The sequence below is a fragment of the Oncorhynchus keta genome, unplaced genomic scaffold (genome assembly GCF_023373465.1).
Source record: "Oncorhynchus keta strain PuntledgeMale-10-30-2019 unplaced genomic scaffold, Oket_V2 Un_scaffold_5491_pilon_pilon, whole genome shotgun sequence".
NCBI classification, from domain to species: Eukaryota; Metazoa; Chordata; class Actinopteri; order Salmoniformes; family Salmonidae; genus Oncorhynchus; species Oncorhynchus keta.
Window position 1 is genome coordinate 57,501 of NW_026290962.1, and position 17,500 is coordinate 75,000.

Consider the following 17,500-nt stretch of genomic DNA (forward strand, 5'->3'; position numbering starts at 1 on the left):
GTATGGGTTGGGTTGGTGGTGGGTAGAGGTGTATGGGTTGGGTTGGTGGTGGGTAGAGGTGTATGGGTTGGGTTGGTGGTGGGTAGAGGTGTAAGGGTTGGGTTGGTGGTGGGTAGAGGTGTAAGGGTTGGGTTGGTGGTGGGTAGAGGTGTATGGGTTGGGTTGGTGGTGGGTAGAGGTGTATGGGTTGGGTTGGTGATGGGTAGAGGTGTAAGGGTTGGGTTGGTGGTGGGTAGAGGTGTATGGGGGTTGGGTTGGTGTGGGTAGAGGTGTCCAGGGTTGGGTTGGTGATGGGTAGAGGTGTGTATGGGTTGGGTTGGTGATGGGTAGAGGTGTATGGGTTGGGTTGGTGGTATCACAGGTGTAAGGGTTGGGTTGGTGGTGGGTAGAGGTGTAAGGGTTGGGTTGGTGGTGGGTAGAGGTGTATGGGTTGGGTTGGTGGTGGGTAGAGGTGTATGGGTTGGGTTGGTGGTGGGTAGAGGTGTATGGGTTGGGTTGGTGGTGGGTAGAGGTGTATGGGTTGGGTTGGTGGTGGGTAGAGGTGTAGGGGTTGGGTTGGTGGTGGGTAGAGGTGTATGGGTTGGGTTGGTGGTGGGTAGACATGATGGGTTGGGTTGGTGGTGGGTAGAGGTGTAAGGGTTGGTTGGTTGATGGGTATATGTGGTGTAAGGGTTGGGTTGTTGGTGGGTAGAGGTGTATGGGTTGGGTTGGTGATGGGGAGGTGTTGGGTTGGTGGTGGGTAGAGGTGTATGGGTTGGGTTGGTGGTGGGTAGAGGTGTCCTGGGTTGGGTTGGTGGTCCCCAGTGGAGGTTGCCCCAGTATGGGTTGGGTTGTTGGTGGGTAGAGGTGTATGGGTTGGGTTGGTGGTGGGTAGAGGTGTATGGGTTGGGTTGGTGGTGGGTGGAGGTGTAAGGGTTGGGTTGGTGGTGGGTAGAGGTGTAAGGTATGGGTTGGGTTGGCATGGGTAGAGGTGTAGTAGAGAGGGGATGGGTTGGGTTGGTGGTGGGTAGAGGGTTGGGTTGGTGGTGGGTAGAGGTGTAGGGAGAGGTTAGGTTGGTGGTGGGTAGAGGTGTATGGGTTGGGTTGGTGGTGGGTAGAGGTGTAAGGGTTGGGTTGGTGGTGGGTAGAGGTGTAAGGGTTGGGTTGGTGGTGGGTAGAGGTGTATGGGTTGGGTTGGTGGTGGGTAGAGGTGTATGGGTTGGGTTGGTGATGGGTAGAGCTGTATGGGTAACTTCAAGGCAGACAGATAGTAGTCTGGGTTGTGTATCTATATTCATCTATATTCATCTATATTCAAACCTTGACCTTGTTTCTCACCCAGTCCCCGACATCCAGGTCCTGATTATCTCTCCCTCTCTTACCTTGTCCTCACAATATTCACAACAATGTCCATATCACAGCTATAAGACAGAAGGAGGGATGAAGAACTGCCTGACTGATAATATCAGTGTCCTGGTGTAACGGGGAGGGAGAGCGACAGAGAGACGTATTTTATTGCCCCCAGCCCCTATATAAGACCCAGCCAGTGAAATCAGGAAACATTTCTCTCTACCCCTCACCAAACCAAACCACTGGGGCTTGGAACCCTTTCACCATGGAACCTCTGATGGCTTTAATACCGGAACATGATGGTTTTTAATCATATTGGGCCATAAAAGGAGGAATATTCATTATTCTATTCAACTTCCATTGTCTTCCAAGAGTTTTCTTGGATATGTGTTTACTCATGCCAGCTAGCTACTCATGCCAGCTAACCCACTCGTTTGCCCACTCTCTTTCTCCTTGTCACACTCTCTCCATCTCTATCTCCTTCTCTCTTTCTCTCCGGATCCTGTCCCCATCCCCAGTTCAGCCCAGCGGCGCCAGCCCGGTTCAGTGGCCTGTCAGAGCATTAGTGGTGCGTCGTTATACTGTTATACTAACGACATAGAGAAGGAGTGGAGGAGGAGACCCTAGGGCACGTGAAGGCATGGAGAGAGGGAGGGTAGAGGGATGGAGAGAGAGAAGGATAGAGGGATGGATATTAAGGGATGGATTGACAGAGGGATGGATGGAGAGGGAAGGGTAGAGGGATGGATGGAGAGAGGGAAGGGTAGAGGGATGGATGGAGAGAGAGGAAGGGTAGAGGGATGGATGGAGAGAGGGAAGGGTAGAGGGATGGATGGAGAGAGGGAGGGATAGAGGGATGGATGGAGAGGGGGAAGGGTAGAGGGATGGATGGAGAGAGGGAGGGATAGAGGGATGGATGGAGAGAGGGAAGGGTAGAGGGATGGGATGGAGAGAGGGAAGGGTAGAGGGATGGATGGAGAGAGGGAGGGAGGGAAGGGTAGAGGGATGGATGGAGAGAGGGAATGGTAGAGGGATGGATGGAGAGAGGGAGGGAGGGAAGGGTAGAGGGATGGATGGAGAGAGGGAAGGGTAGAGGGATGGATGGAGAGGGAGGGATGGATGGGAGAGAGGAGAAGGGGGAACGGTAGAGGGAGGGAAGAGGGATGGATGGAGAGAGGGAAGGGTAGAGGGATGGATGGAGAGAGGGGAAGGGTAGAGGGATGGATGGAGAGAGAGAGGGAAGGGTAGAGGGATGGATGGAGAGAGGGAAGGGTAGCGGGAGGAGAGGAGGAGGGGGAAGAGTGAGGTCATCCTGTTGTCTGGAGCAGGGGGTCACAGGGGCATAAGAGGAGGAGGATAGGGGGAACAAGAGAAAAGAGAGAGGGAAAAACCAAATGATGTTATGGGAACTGATTATTTTTCTAGCGAGCCATTTATGCCACCGGGACTCACCCTGACCAGGATCCGTTTCCTGTCCCAGATGGATGGTATTCACTAACAGTAGGACCCTTTAATTTAACAGGTGCTCTGCATGGTAAAAAGTAACCTGGGCCCTGGTGGCATGGTATTCACTAACAGTAGTGCACCCTATGGGCCCTGGTGGCATGGTATTCACTAACAGTAGTGAACCCTATGGGCCCTGGTGGCATGGTATTCACTAACAGTAGTGAACCCTATGGGCCCTGGTGGCATGGTATTCACTAACAGTAGTGAACCCTATGGGCCCTGGTGGCATGGTATTCACTAACAGTAGTGAACATGGTATTCACTAACAGTAGTGCACCCTATGGGCCCTGGGCAAAAGCACTATACTGTTTAGCAGTAGTGGAAAAAGTACCAGATTTCCATACTTGAGTAAAAGTGAAGATACCGTAATAGAAAATGACTCAAGTAAAAATTTAAGTTGTCAAAAATATAAATTGTTAAGTACAGATACTCCCCCAAAAAACTCCTTCAGTATTTTTACTCCTGTACTTTACACCACTGTTGTATAGGGGCTCCCGAGTGGGGCAGCGGTCTGAGGCACTGCATCTCAGTGCTAGGGGAGTCACTACAGACCCTGGTTCGATTCCAGGCTGTATCACAACCGGCTGTGATTGGGAGTCCCATAGGGCGGTGCACAATTGGCCCAGCGTCGTTTGGGTTTGGCCGGGGTGGGCCGTCATTGTACATAAGAATGAGTTGTTAACTGACTTGCCTTGTTAAATAAATGGTGATTAAGGTGTCTTTGGGAAACTTCATTTATCAAAGAGTGGCTGTTTGATCTCAGATGGAAGTGTCATGCTGATGTTCTGGACCCGGGCTGCCTCGCCTTTCTCTCCTTATGCAGATTTATTGAATTAGGGCTTGATGGGTTTAACAGTTCTCATTGCCCTCCTCTCCCTTCCATCCCCCCATCTCTCCCCCATTGGCAGGAATGGGACGACAAGCTGGGGGAGAGAGAGAGGCCTCTAACCACTAGGCTACTTGCCACCCCTAAGCCCAGAACTGAAGCTCCATATCTACACTGTAAAACAGATATATATTTAAGTATATCTCCTGGGCTAAGACATAGTCATATTGGGAACCATTAGTACATAATGATTTTACAATACATGACCTTCTAGTGGTTCTTTTGCTGCAGTTAGTCAGTAATCAGATAATGTCTCAGGGACATTTTTCTGCTTTAGGTCAGGTTCTAGTTGAGATGATATTGAGATTCCACCTCACCTGCAGTCCCAACGGCACCCTATTCCCTATACAGTGTGATGATTCTGGTCAAAAGGAGTGTGCTGTATAGGGAGCATATAGGGAACAGGGTGCTGTTTGGGACGCCGGCCTCTACTCTGCTCCTGGACCATTAGCATTCCTCAGCTAAGTGGTTCAACCTCGGTGTGTGTGTGTGTGTGTGTGTGTGTGTGTGTGTGTGTGTGTGTGTGTGTGTGTGTGTGTGTGTGTGTGTGTGTGTGTGTGTGTGTGTGTGTGTGTGTGTGTGTGTGTGTGTGTGTGTGTGTGTGTGTGTGTGTTGGAGTTTGCCTCGTGACTGCAACCTGGCCTCCCCCCATAGTTTTGAGTTCATTACCGTTTCAGAAATACCCCCAACTGTGTATCTGAACACACACACACACACACCGCAGCCGTAAACCCAGATCAGATAGATGATAATGAACATAATGCTCCTTTACCTCTATATAATACACCCAGTAAAACATCAACAGTCTCCATCATTATCCCTCCTCCCCTCATTTACCTCTATATAATACACCCAGTAAAACATCAACAGTCTCCAACATTATCCCTCCTCCCCTCCTTTACCTCTATATAATACACCCAGTAAAACATCTACAGTCTCCATCATTATCCCTCCTCCCCTCCTTTACCTCTATATAATACACCCAGTAAAACATCTACAGTCTCCAACATTATCCCTCCTCCCCTCCTTTACCTCTATATAATACACCCAGTAAAACATCAACAGTCTCCATCATTATCCCTCCTCCCCTCCTTTACCTCTATATAATACACCCAGTAAAACATCTACAGTCTCCAACATTATCCCTCCTCCCCTCCTTTACCTCTATATAATACACACAGTAAAACATCTACAGTCTCCATCATTATCCCTCCCCTCCTTTACCTCTATATAATACACCCAGTAAAACATCTACAGTCTCCATCATTATCCCTCCCCTCCTTTACCTCTATATAATACACCCAGTAAAAAGTATCCTCCTTTCTTCCTTCTATTCTTTCTGCCCTCCCTCCCTCCCTCCCTCCCTCCCTCTCCACCCTTCTCCTTCTACTCACCCCTCCCTCTCTCTCCCTCTCCACCCTTCTCCTTCTACTCACCCCACCCTCCCTCTCCACCCTTCTCCTTCTACTCACCCCTCCCTCTCCCTACCTCTCCACCCTTCTCCTTCTATTCACCCCTCCCTCTCTCTCCCTCTCCATCCTTCTCCTTCTACCCCTCCCTCCCTCTCCCTCCCTCTCCACCCTTCTCCTTCTACTCACCCCTCCCTCTCCCTCCCTCTCCACCCTTCTCCTTCTACTCACCCCTCCCTCCCTCCCTCCCTCTCCACCCTTCTCCTTCTACTCACCCCCCCCTCCCTCTCCCTCCCTCTCCACCCTTCTCCTTCTACTCACCCCTCCCTCTCCCTCCCTCTCCACCCTTCTCCTTCTACTCACCCCTCCCTCTCCCTACCTCTCCACCCTTCTCCTTCTACCCCTCCCTCCCTCCCTCTCCACCCTTCTCCTTCTACCCCTCCCTCCCTCCCTCTCCCTCCCTCTCCACCCTTCTCCTTCTACCCCTCCCTCCCTCTCCACCCTTCTCCTTCTACCCATCCCTCCCTCTCTCTCCCCTTCTTCTTCTACTCAACCCTCCCTCCCTCTCTCCCTCTCCACCCTTCTCCTTCTACCCCTCCCTCCCTCTCCCTCCCTCCCTCCCTCTCCACCCTTCTCCTTCTACCCCTCCCTCCCTCCTCTACCTCTCCATTTGTGGGTCAAGGCTATGAAAGAAGAGGTCTTAGCAGAAGACATAGAGACAGATAGTGGGCCTGGTTATCTCTCTCTCCTCGGCTCTAAAATCTTATCTTTACAGCCTTGTTTTTTCTGGGGATCTTTGCTAAATATACTACCGTAAAGTTAAAACACATCTAACAGCTATATGCCGTCTGGTATGGAGGTGCTGTCTGTGTCTGCCTCCCAAATGGCACCCCACCCCACTTCTGGTCTAATGTAGTGCACTATATAGGGAATAGGGCTCTGGTCTAAAGTAGTGCACTATATAGGGAATAGGGCTCTGGTCTAAAGTAGTGTACTATATAGGGAATAGGGCTCTGGTCTAATGTAGTGCACTATATAGGGAATAGGGCTCTGGTCTAAAGTAGTGCACTATATAGGGAATAGGGCTCTGGTCTAAAGTAGTGTACTATATAGGGAATAGGGCTCTGGTTTAAAGTAGTGCACTATATAGAGAATAGGGCCCTGGTCTAAAGTAGTGCACTATATAGGGAATAGGGCCCTGGTCTAAAGTAGTGTACTATATAGGGAATAGGGCTCTGGTCTAATGTAGTGCACTATATAGGGAATAGGGCTCTGGTCTAAAGTAGTGTACTATATAGGGAATAGGGCCCTGGTCTAAAGTAGTGCACTATATAGGGAATAGGGCTCTGGTTTAAAGTAGTGCACTATATAGAGAATAGGGCCCTGGTCTAAAGTAGTGCACTATATAGGGAATAGGGCCCTGGTCTAAAGTAGTGCACTATATAGGGAATAGGGCCCTGGTCTAAAGTAGTGCACTGTATAGGGAATAGTGCCCTGGTCTAAAGTAGTGCACTATATAGGGAATAGGGCTCTGGTATAAAGTAGTGCACTATATAGGGAATAGGGCTCTGGTATAAAGTAGTGCACTATATAGGGAATAGGGCCCTGGTCTAAAGTAGTGCACTATATAGAGAATAGGGCCCTGGTCTAAAGTAGTGTACTATATAGGGAATAGGGCTCTGGTCTAAAGTAGTGCACTATATAGAGAATAGGGCCCTGGTCTAAAGTAGTGTACTATATAGGGAATAGGGCCCTGGTCTAAAGTAGTGCACTATATAGGGAATAGGGCTCTGGTTTAAAGTAGTGCACTATATAGAGAATAGGGCCCTGGTCTAAAGTAGTGCACTATATAGGGAATAGGGCCCTGGTCTAAAGTAGTGCACTATATAGGGAATAGGGCCCTGGTCTAAAGTAGTGCACTATATAGGGAATAGGGCCCTGGTCTAAAGTAGTGCACTATATAGGGAATAGGGCCCTGGTCTAAAGTGGTGCACTATATAGGGAATAGGGCCCTGGTCTAAAGTAGTGCACTATATAGGGAATAGGGCTCTGGTCTAAAGTAGTGCACTATATAGGGAATAGGGCCCTGGTCTAAAGTAGTGCACTATATAGGGAATAGTGCCCTGGTCTAAAGTAGTGCACTATATAGGGAATAGGGCTCTGGTATAAAGTAGTGCACTATATAGGGAATAGGGCTCTGGTATAAAGTAGTGCACTATATAGGGAATAGGGCCCTGGTCTAAAGTAGTGCACTATATAGAGAATAGGGCCCTGGTCTAAAGTAGTGTACTATATAGGGAATAGGGCTCTGGTCTAAAGTAGTGCACTATATAGAGAATAGGGCCCTGGTCTAAAGTAGTGTACTATATAGGGAATAGGGCTCTGGTTTAAAGTAGTGCACTATATAGAGAATAGGGCCCTGGTCTAAAGTAGTGCACTATATAGGGAATAGGGCCCTGGTCTAAAGTAGTGCACTATATAGGGAATAGGGCTCTGGTCTAATGTAGTGCACTATATAGGGAATAGGGCCCTGGTCTAAAGTAGTGCACTATATAGGGAATAGGGCTCTGGTCTAAAGTAGTGCACTATATAGGGAATAGGGCCCTGGTCTAATGTAGTGCACTATATAGGGAATAGGGCCCTGGTCTAAAGTAGTGCACTATATAGGGAATAGGGCCCTGGTCTAATGTAGTGCACTATATAGGGAATAGGGCCCTGGTCTAAAGTAGTGCACTATATAGGGAATAGGGCTCTGGTCTAAAGTAGTGCACTATTTGAGAATGCTGTTCATTGACTACAGCTCAGCCTTCAACACCAGGGGACCCAGAGTGTAAACAGCTGTCATCAAGGCATAAAGTGGCTACGTTGAAGAATATCAAATATATTTTGATTTGTTTAACACCTCTTTACCTACGACATGATTCCATATGTGTTATTTCATAGTTGTGATGTCGTCACTATTATTCTACAATGTATAAAATAATACAAATAAAGAGAAACCCTGGAGTTTGTCCAGACGGCTGTCTGTCTGTGTGTGAATCAGTAGGTTTGTCCAGACGGCTGTCTGTCTGTGTGTGAATCAGTAGGTTTGTCCAGACGGCTGTCTGTCTGTGTGTGAATCAGTAGGTTTGTCCAGACGGCTGTCTGTCTGTGTGTGAGTCAGTAGGTTTGTCCAGACGGCTGTCTGTCTGTGTGTGAATCAGTAGGTTTGTCCAGACGGCTGTCTGTCTGTGTGTGAATCAGTAGGTTTGTCCAGACGGCTGTCTGTCTGTGTGTGAATCAGTAGGTTTGTCCAGACGGCTGTCTGTCTGTGTGTGAATCAGTAGGTTTGTCCAGACGGCTGTCTGTCTGTGTGTGAATCAGTAGGTTTGTCCAGACGGCTGTCTGTCTGTGTGTGAATCAGTAGGTTTGTCCAGGCGGCTGTCTGTCTGTGTGTGAATCAGTAGGTTTGTCCAGACGGCTGTCTGTCTGTGTGTGAATCACTAGGTTTGTCCAGATGGCTGTCTGTCTGTGTGTGAATGTGACCTAGACAATTTGATTTGATCTCAACACATTGTCTGTGTCTGCCAGGTCAGTGTGAGGACTGTCTGTCTGTGTCTGCCAGGTCAGTGTGAGGACTGTCTGTCTGTGTCTGCCAGGTCAGTGTGAGGACTGTCTGTCTGTGTTAGCCAGGTCAGTGTGAGGACTGTCTGTCTGTGTCTGCCAGGTCAGTGTGAGGACTGTCTGTCTGTGTCGGCCAGGTCAGTGTGAGGACTGTCTGTCTGTGTCTGCCAGGTCAGTGTGAGGACTGTCTGTCTGTGTCTGCCAGGTCAGTGTGAGGACTGTCTGTCTGTGTCTGCCAGGTCAGTGTGAGGACTGTCTGTCTGTGTCAGCCAGGTCAGTGTGAGGACTGTCTGTCTGTGTCTGCCAGGTCAGTGTGAGGACTGTCTGTCTGTGTCTGCCAGGTCAGTGTGAGGACTGTCTGTCTGTGTCTGCCAGGTCAGTGTGAGGACTGTCTGTCTGTGTCTGCCAGGTCAGTGTGAGGACTGTCTGTCTGTGTCTGCCAGGTCAGTGTGAGGACTGTCTGTGGAGACTGATGTGGGTTTGTGGTGAGGGCAGTAGACAGTACATTCAAGCCCAGGTGTTGTCTGTCTATATACTCATGCCAATGTCAATATCATTGCTATGTTTCCCCCTCAGTGTGGGGTGCAGGGCCTCACACCTACAGTAAGACCAGTGTGGGGTTCAGGGCCTCACACCTACAGTTAGACCAGTGTGGGGTTCAGGGCCTCACACCTACAGTTAGACCAGTGTGGGGTGCAGGGCCTCACACCTACAGTTAGACCAGTGTGGGGTGCAGGGCCTCACACCTACAGTTAGACCAGTGTGGGGTGCAGGGCCTCACACCTACAGTTAGACCAGTGTGGGGTTCAGGGCCTCACACCTACAGTTAGACCAGTGTGGGGTTCAGGGCCTCACACCTACAGTTAGACCAGTGTGGGGTGCAGGGCCTCACACCTACAGTTAGACCAGTGTGGGGTGCAGGGCCTCACACCTACAGTTAGACCAGTGTGGGGTTCAGGGCCTCACACCTACAGTTAGACCAGTGTGGGGTGCAGGGCCTCACACCTACAGTTAGACCAGTGTGGGGTTCAGGGCCTCACACCTACAGTTAGACCAGTGTGGGGTTCAGGGCCTCACATCTACAGTTAGACCAGTGTGGGGTGCAGGGCCTCACACCTACAGTTAGACCAGTGTGGGGTTCAGGGCCTCACACGGGTGTGGGTGTGTCCTGTATGTGTGTGTGTCCTGTGTGTGTGTGTCCTGTATGTGTGTGTGACTGTGTGTGTGTGACTGTGTGTGTGAAGCTCTCTGTGCCTGCCGAAGCGGTGGTTCCCCGCTGTGTGATCCTAATGGGGCTTGGAGAAAGGAGCGTGCTCTGCCAAACCAAGCCTCACCCCTCCAACCCCAGCCCAGCGCCTCCCTAGCCCTCACCCGAGAGGAGAGAGGGGAAACAGGCTCATATATCAGCCTGCTGGTCAAGCTTCATTACCTCCAACACATGACTCAATACACTCTCTACCTCTCTCTCTACCTCTCTCTCTACCTCTCTTTCCACCTCTCTCTACCTCTCCCTCTCTCTTTACCTCTCTCTCTACCTCTCTCTCTACCTCTCTCTCTACCTCTCTCTCTCTCTCTCTCTCCCTCTCTCTACCTCTCTCTCCACCTCTCTCTCCACCTCTCTCTCTACCTCTCTCTCTACCTCTCTCTCTACCTCTCTCTACCTCTCTCCCTCTCTCTTTACCTCTCTCTCTACCTCTCCCTCTCTCTTTACCTCTCTCTCTACCTCTCTCTACCTCTCCCTCTCTCTTTACCTCTCTCTCTAACTCTCTCTACCTCTCTCTCTACCTCTCTCTACCTCTCTCTCTACCTTTCTCTCTAATCCTCTCTCTACCTCTCTCTTTACCTCTCGCTCTACCTCTCCTCTTTCACCTCGCTGGTTACACCAACACTCTGGTTTCTCCTCGCTCTCTCTGAGTCCCCCCCTCCCATCAAACATTAGTGATTGTCTTGTTATAACAGGGTTCCCAGGTGATGCAGATAGCAGGTCCATAAATGAGTTGCTAGATCAGCCAGTACCTGGTCACCCCCCTCCCCCTAGTTAGAGACCCACAGGCCCAGAGACCTAGTGGTGGGTAGATGATCAGGGCCATTTGCAGTGGGCCATGGATGGAAGCAGGCAGGGAGGGGAACCAGGCTGAAAACTGGCCTCTTTCAGTGGGCATATCCGCCACACACTCCTGAATGACCTTTGCAGTGGACCATGGATGGAAGCAGGCAGGGACCTATGAACTTAGTGTGTAGTAGCTTGCTCTTTACCTCGTTCTCTCCTCTCTCTCTCTCTCTCTCTCTCTCTCTCTCTCTCTCTCTCTCTCTCTCTCTCTCTCTCTCTCTCTCTCTCTCTCTCTCTCTCTCTTGCTCTATCTCTATCTCTCCTCTCTCTCTGCTCTCCTTCTCTCTCTATCTCTCCTCTCTCTCTCTTTCCTTCTCTATCTCTCCTCTCTTTCTCTCCTCTCCTTCTCTCTCTCTATCTCTCCTCTCTCTCTCTCTTTCCTTCTCTCTCGCTATATCTCCTCTCTCTCTCTTTCCTTCTTTCTATCTCTCCTCTCTCTTTCCTTCTCTCTCTCTCTCTCTCTCTCTCTCTTTCTCTCCTCTCATTCTCTCTCTCTCTCTCTCCTCTCTTTCTCTCCTCTCCTATTCTCTCTCTCTATCTCTCCTCTCTCTCTTTCCTTCTCTCTCTCTATATCTCTCTCTCTCTTTCCTTCTCTCTATCTCTCCTCTCTCTCTTCTCTCTCTCTCCATCTCTCCTCTCTCTCTCTTTCCTTCTCTCTCTATATCTCCTCTCTCTCTTTCATTCTCTCTATCTCTCCTCTCTCTCTTTCCTTCTCTCTCTCTCTATCTCTCCTCTCTCTTTCTCTCCTCTCCTTCTCTCTCTCTCTCTCTCTCTCTCTCTCTTTCATTATCTCACTCTATCTCTCCTCTCTCTTTCTCTCCTCTCCTTATTTCTCTCTCTATCTCTCCTTCAATCTACACATGTCATATTATGTATATATACATTGTTGTAACCCAGTAGATATGGGAATTTATCAAAATTGGGTTTGTTTTCGAATTCTTTGTGGATCTGTGTAATCTGAGGGAAATATGTCTCTCTAATATGGTCATACATTTGGCAGGAGGTTAGGAAGTGCAGCTCAGTTTCCACCTCATTTTGTGGGCAGTGAGCACATAGCCTGTCTCCTCTTGAGAACCATGTCTGCCTACGGCGGCCTTTCTCAATAGCAAGGCTATGCTCACTGAGTCTGTACATAGTCAAAGCTTTCCTTAAGTTTGGGTCAGTCACAGTGGTCAGGTATTCTGCCGCTGTGTACTCTCTGTTTAGGGCCAAATAGCATTCTAGTTTGCTCTGTTCTTTTGTTAATTCTTTCCAATGTGTCAAGTAATAATCTTTTTGTTTTCTCATGATTTGGTTGGGTCTGATTGTGTTGCTGTCCTGGGGCTCTGTGGGGTCTGTTTGTGACCAGCTTGCTTTGGGGACTCTTCCCCTATTTTAACTGCACACTTGTTGTTTGTGTACATGGATTTTATAATGTTATATGTTTTACCCCCAACACCACTTTCCATCAGTTTGTATAGCAGACCCTCATGCCAGATTGAGTCGAAGGCTTTTTTGAAATCAACAAAGCATGAGAAGACTTTGCCTTTGTTTTGGTTTGTTTGGTTGTTAATTAGGGTGTGCAGGGTGAATACATGGTCTGTTGTACGGTAATTTGGTAAAAAGCCAATGTGACATTTGCTCAGTACATTGTTTTCATTGAGGAAATGTACGAGTCTGCTGTTAATGATAATGCAGAGGATTTTCCCAAGGTTACTGTTGACACATATTCCACGGTAGTTATTGGGGTCAAATTTGTCTCCACTTTTGTGTATTGGGGTGAAAAGTCCTTGGTTCCAAATATTGGGGAAGATGCCAGAGCTAAGGATGACGTTAAAGAGTTTTAGTATAGCCAATTGGAATTTGTTGTCTGTATATTTGATCATTTCATTAAGGATACCATCAACACCACAGGCCTTTTTGGGTTGGAGGGTTTTTATTTTGTCCTGTAACTCATTCAATGTAATTGGAGAATCCAGTGGGTTCTGGTAGTCTTTAATAGTTGATTCTAAGATCTGTATTTGATCCTGTATATGTTTTTGCTCTTTATTCTTTGTTACAGAGCCAAAACGATTGGAGAAGTGCTTTACCCAGACATCTCCATTTTGGATAGATAATTATTTGTGTTTTTTGTTTTCCAATTTTCCCAGAAGTGGTTAGAGTCTATGGATTCTTCAATTGCATTGAGCTGATTTCTGACATGCTGTTCCTTCTTTTTCCGTAGTGTATTTCTGTATTGTTTTAGTGATTCACCATAGTGAAGGCGTAGACTCAGGTTTTCCGGGTCTCTATGTTTTTGGTTGGACAGGTTTCTCAATTTCTTTCTTAGATTTTTGCATTCTTCATCAAACCATTTGTCATTATTGTTAATTTTCTTCGGTTTTCTATTTGAGATTTTTAGATTTGATAGGGAAGCTGAGAGGTCAAATACACTGTTAACATTTTCTACTGCCAAGTTTACACCTTCACTATTACAGTGGAACGTTTTACCCAGGAAATTGTCTAAAAGGGATTGAATTTGTTGTTGCCTAATTGTTTTTTGTGTAACGGCATTCTTCGTTTGTTCAAAGAGAGTCGGACCGAAATGCAGCGTGGTGGTTTCTCATGTCTTTAATGAAGAAAAACGGAACGAAACATGAAATAACTAATAAATACAAACAAACGGAACGTGAAACCTAATTACAGCCTATCTGGTGAAACTACACAGAGACAGGAACATGAAACCTATTACAGCCTATCTGGTGAAACTACACAGAGACAGGAACATGAAACCTATTACAGCCTATCTGGTGAAACTACACAGAGACAGGAACATGAAACCTATTACAGCCTATCTGGTGAACACTACACAGAGACAGGAACATGAAACCTATTACAGCCTATCTGGTGAAACTACACAGAGACAGGAACATGAAACCTATTACAGCCTATCTGGTGAAACTACACAGAGACAGGAACATGAAACCTATTACAGCCTATCTGGTGAAACTACACAGAGACAGGAACATGAAACCTATTACAGCCTATCTGGTGAAACTACACAGAGACAGGAACATGAAACCTATTACAGCCTATCTGGTGAAACTACACAGAGACAGGAACATGAAACCTATTACAGCCTATCTGGTGAAACTACACAGAGACAGGAACATGAAACCTATTACAGCCTATCTGGTGAAACTACACAGAGACAGGAACATGAAACCTATTACAGCCTATCTGGTGAAACTACACAGAGACAGGAACATGAAACCTATTACAGCCTATCTGGTGAAACTACACAGAGACAGGAACATGAAACCTATTACAGCCTATCTGGTGAAACTACACAGAGACAGGAACATGAAACCTAATTACAGCCTATCTGGTGAAACTACACAGAGACAGGAACATGAAACCTAATTACAGCCTGTCTGGTGAAACTACACAGAGACAGGAACATGAAACCTAATTACAGCCTATCTGGTGAAACTACACAGAGACAGGAACATGAAACCTAATTACAGCCTATCTGGTGAAACTACACAGAGACAGGAACATGAAACCTATTACAGCCTATCTGGTGAAACTACACAGAGACAGGAACATGAAACCTAATTACAGCCTATCTGGTGAAACTACACAGAGACAGGAACGTGAAACCTAATTACAGCCTATCTGGTGAAACTACACAGAGACAGGAACATGAAACCTATTACAGCCTATCTGGTGAAACTACACAGAGACAGGAACATGAAACCTATTACAGCCTATCTGGTGAAACTACACAGAGACAGGAACATGAAACCTAATTACAGCCTATCTGGTGAAACTACACAGAGACAGGAACATGAAACCTATTACAGCCTATCTGGTGAAACTACACAGAGACAGGAACGTGAAACCTAATTACAGCCTATCTGGTGAAACTACACAGAGACAGGAACATGAAACCTAATTACAGCCTATCTGGTGAAACTACACAGAGACAGGAACATGAAACCTATTACAGCCTATCTGGTAAACTACACAGAGACAGGAACATGAAACCTAATTACAGCCTATCTGGTGAAACTACACAGAGACAGGAACATGAAACCTAATTACAGCCTATCTGGTGAAACTACACAGAGACAGGAACATGAAACCTATTACAGCCTATCTGGTGAAACTACACAGAGACAGGAACATGAAACCTAATTACAGCCTATCTGGTGAAACTACACAGAGACAGGAACATGAAACCTATTACAGCCTATCTGGTGAAACTACACAGAGACAGGAACATGAAACCTAATTACAGCCTATCTGGTGAAACTACACAGAGACAGGAACATGAAACCTAATTACAGCCTATCTGGTAAAACTACACAGAGACAGGAACATGAAACCTATTACAGCCTATCTGGTGAAACTACACAGAGACATGAAACCTATTACAGCCTATCTGGTGAACACTACACAGAGACAGGAACATGAAACCTATTACAGCCTATCTGGTGAAACTACACAGAGACAGGAACATGAAACCTATTACAGCCTATCTGGTGAAACTACACAGAGACAGGAACAATCACCCACGAAATACACAGTGAAACCCAGGCTACCTAAATACGGTTCCCAATCAGAGACAACGAGAATCACCTGACTCTGATTGAGAACCGCCTCAGGCAGCCAAGCCCATACAACACCCCTACTCAGCCGCAATCCCAATAACCACAAAACCCCAATACGAAATACAACAAAACAAACCCATGTCACACCCTGGCCTGACCAAACAATCAACGAAAACACAAAACACTAAGACCAAGGTGTGACATTTTGGTAGGTTTCCAAACTGCATTCCTTCCATCTATAGCATTTCTTAATGTTACTCAGGTCCTTTGGCTTTGATGCCTCATGATTGAGTATTGCTCTGATCAAGTAGACTGTGATTTTGCTGTGGTCTGATAGGGGTGTCAGTGGACTGACTGAACGCTCTGAGAGACTCTGGGTTGAGGTCAGTGATAAAGTAGTCTACAGTACTACTACCAAGAGATGAGCTAAAGGTGTACCTACCATAGGAGTCCCCTCGAAGCCTACCGTTGACTATGTACATACCCAGCGTGCGACAGAGCTGCAGGAGTTGTGACCCGTTTTTGTTGGTTATGTTGTCATAGTTGTGCCTAGGGGGGCATATGTGGGAGGGGATGCTGTCACCTCCAGGCAGGTGTTTGTCCCCCTGTGTGCTGAGGGTGTCAAGTTCTTGTCCGGTTCTGGCATTTAGGTCACCACAGACAAGTACATGTCCCTGGGCCTGGAAATGATTGATTTCCCCCTCCAGGATGGAGAAGCTGTCTTCATTAAAGTATGGGGATTCTAGTGGGGGTTATAGGTTGCACACAGGAGGACATTTTTCTCTGTTAATTCAGATAATTTCCTTTTGAATTTCTAGCCAAATGTAAAATGTTCCTGTTTTGATTAATTTAATGGAGTGAGTTAGGTCTGCTCTATACCAAATTAGCATACCCCCTGAGTCCCTTCCCTGTTTCACACCTGGTAGTTTGGTGGATGGGACTACCAGCTCTCTGTAACCTAGAGGGCAACCAGTGGGTCCGTCTCCTCTATACCAGGTTTCTTGCAGGATGACAATGTCTGTATTACCGTTTTCTTTGGTGAAGTCCGGGTTCATGCTGTTTAGGCCAAAGGCAGATGACCTCAGGCCTTGGATATTCCAGGATGATATAGTGAAGGCTTTGTGTTCCATAAAGTGTCCAATGTTGTTGGTCGTGTGGTTTGGCCTCAGGCCAGTAAGTGAGCAGAGCCTGCTGAGCATCTGGTACATGCCATTGGCTTGGGCTAGTGTAAGAGTGGGGGTTGGGCCTGTTTGCTCGCTCACTGACTGGGCGTATGTGTGACTTCCATGTTGAGGCCCTCTTTGCGGGGGTGGGGTGCATGGGGTGGCCAGGAGGGGCATAGGTCTGATCTGAGGGGGTCTAAATGGGGTGTGGGCATGGTTGATGTGGGGGCGTGTTGATTGGTTGGGGTGTGTATGTGGCTGATGGTGTTGTGGTCTGGATGTAAGTCCTCTTGGCGTGGGTCCTCTATCTCTCTCTATCTCTCCTTCTCTCTCTCTATCTCTCCTTCTCTCTCTCTATCTCTCCATGTCTCTCATTCAATCTCTCTCTCTCATTCTCTCTCTATAAATCTCTTCTTCTATCTCTCTCTATCTCTCCTTCAATCTCTCTCTATCTCTCATTCTCTCTCTCTCTATCTCTCCATACCTCTCTCTCTATCTCTCTCTCTCCTTCTATCTCTCCTTCTCTATCTCTCTATCTCTCCTTCTAACTCTCTCTATCTCTCTCTTTCTATCTCTCCTTCTATCTCTCTCTCTCTCTCTATCTTTCTATCTCTCCTTCTATCTCTCTCTCCATGTCACGTAGGTACAGACTGTCATTCTCTATGTCTGTTGGAGACAAATAGCCAGTTTGTATTTGTATACAATAACCAGAGCATTATTAGATGAATTCTTAGTGTGACGCCGTTATTGGAGATGACTCCCCCCTTGCGGTCGATGCGGTGGCTACGGGAGGTAGGAAGGTCAAAGGTTATCTGAGGGAGGAAGTCGGGCCTACGAGGAGGAGGAGGAGGAGTCTTGGTTTAGACGGGGGAGCGGTATAGTTTTTGAACACTTACTCACATGATATCTTGAATTTACTG

General features: G+C 47.4%; 1 protein-coding gene and 1 long non-coding RNA gene across 9 annotated transcripts in view; one reads left to right on the top strand and one right to left on the bottom strand.

Moving 5' to 3' along the window:
* LOC127929179 (ELKS/Rab6-interacting/CAST family member 1-like) overlaps positions 1-17,500 on the top strand; it is a 71,225-nt gene that overhangs the window by 42,935 nt on the left and 10,790 nt on the right. The gene's annotated exons all lie outside the window — the stretch shown is intronic.
* LOC127929180 (uncharacterized) lies at positions 13,678-15,099 on the bottom strand. Of its 8 annotated transcripts, none has more exons than XR_008133699.1 (3): positions 15,047-15,099; positions 14,221-14,269; positions 13,678-14,123 (listed from the first exon to the last, which is right to left on the bottom strand). It is a non-coding gene; the product is annotated as an uncharacterized LOC127929180 (long non-coding RNA). The 8 variants fall into 8 exon arrangements; XR_008133696.1 differs by having other exon boundaries at positions 13,678-14,171; XR_008133698.1 differs by lacking the exon at positions 15,047-15,099 and adding an exon at positions 14,950-15,002.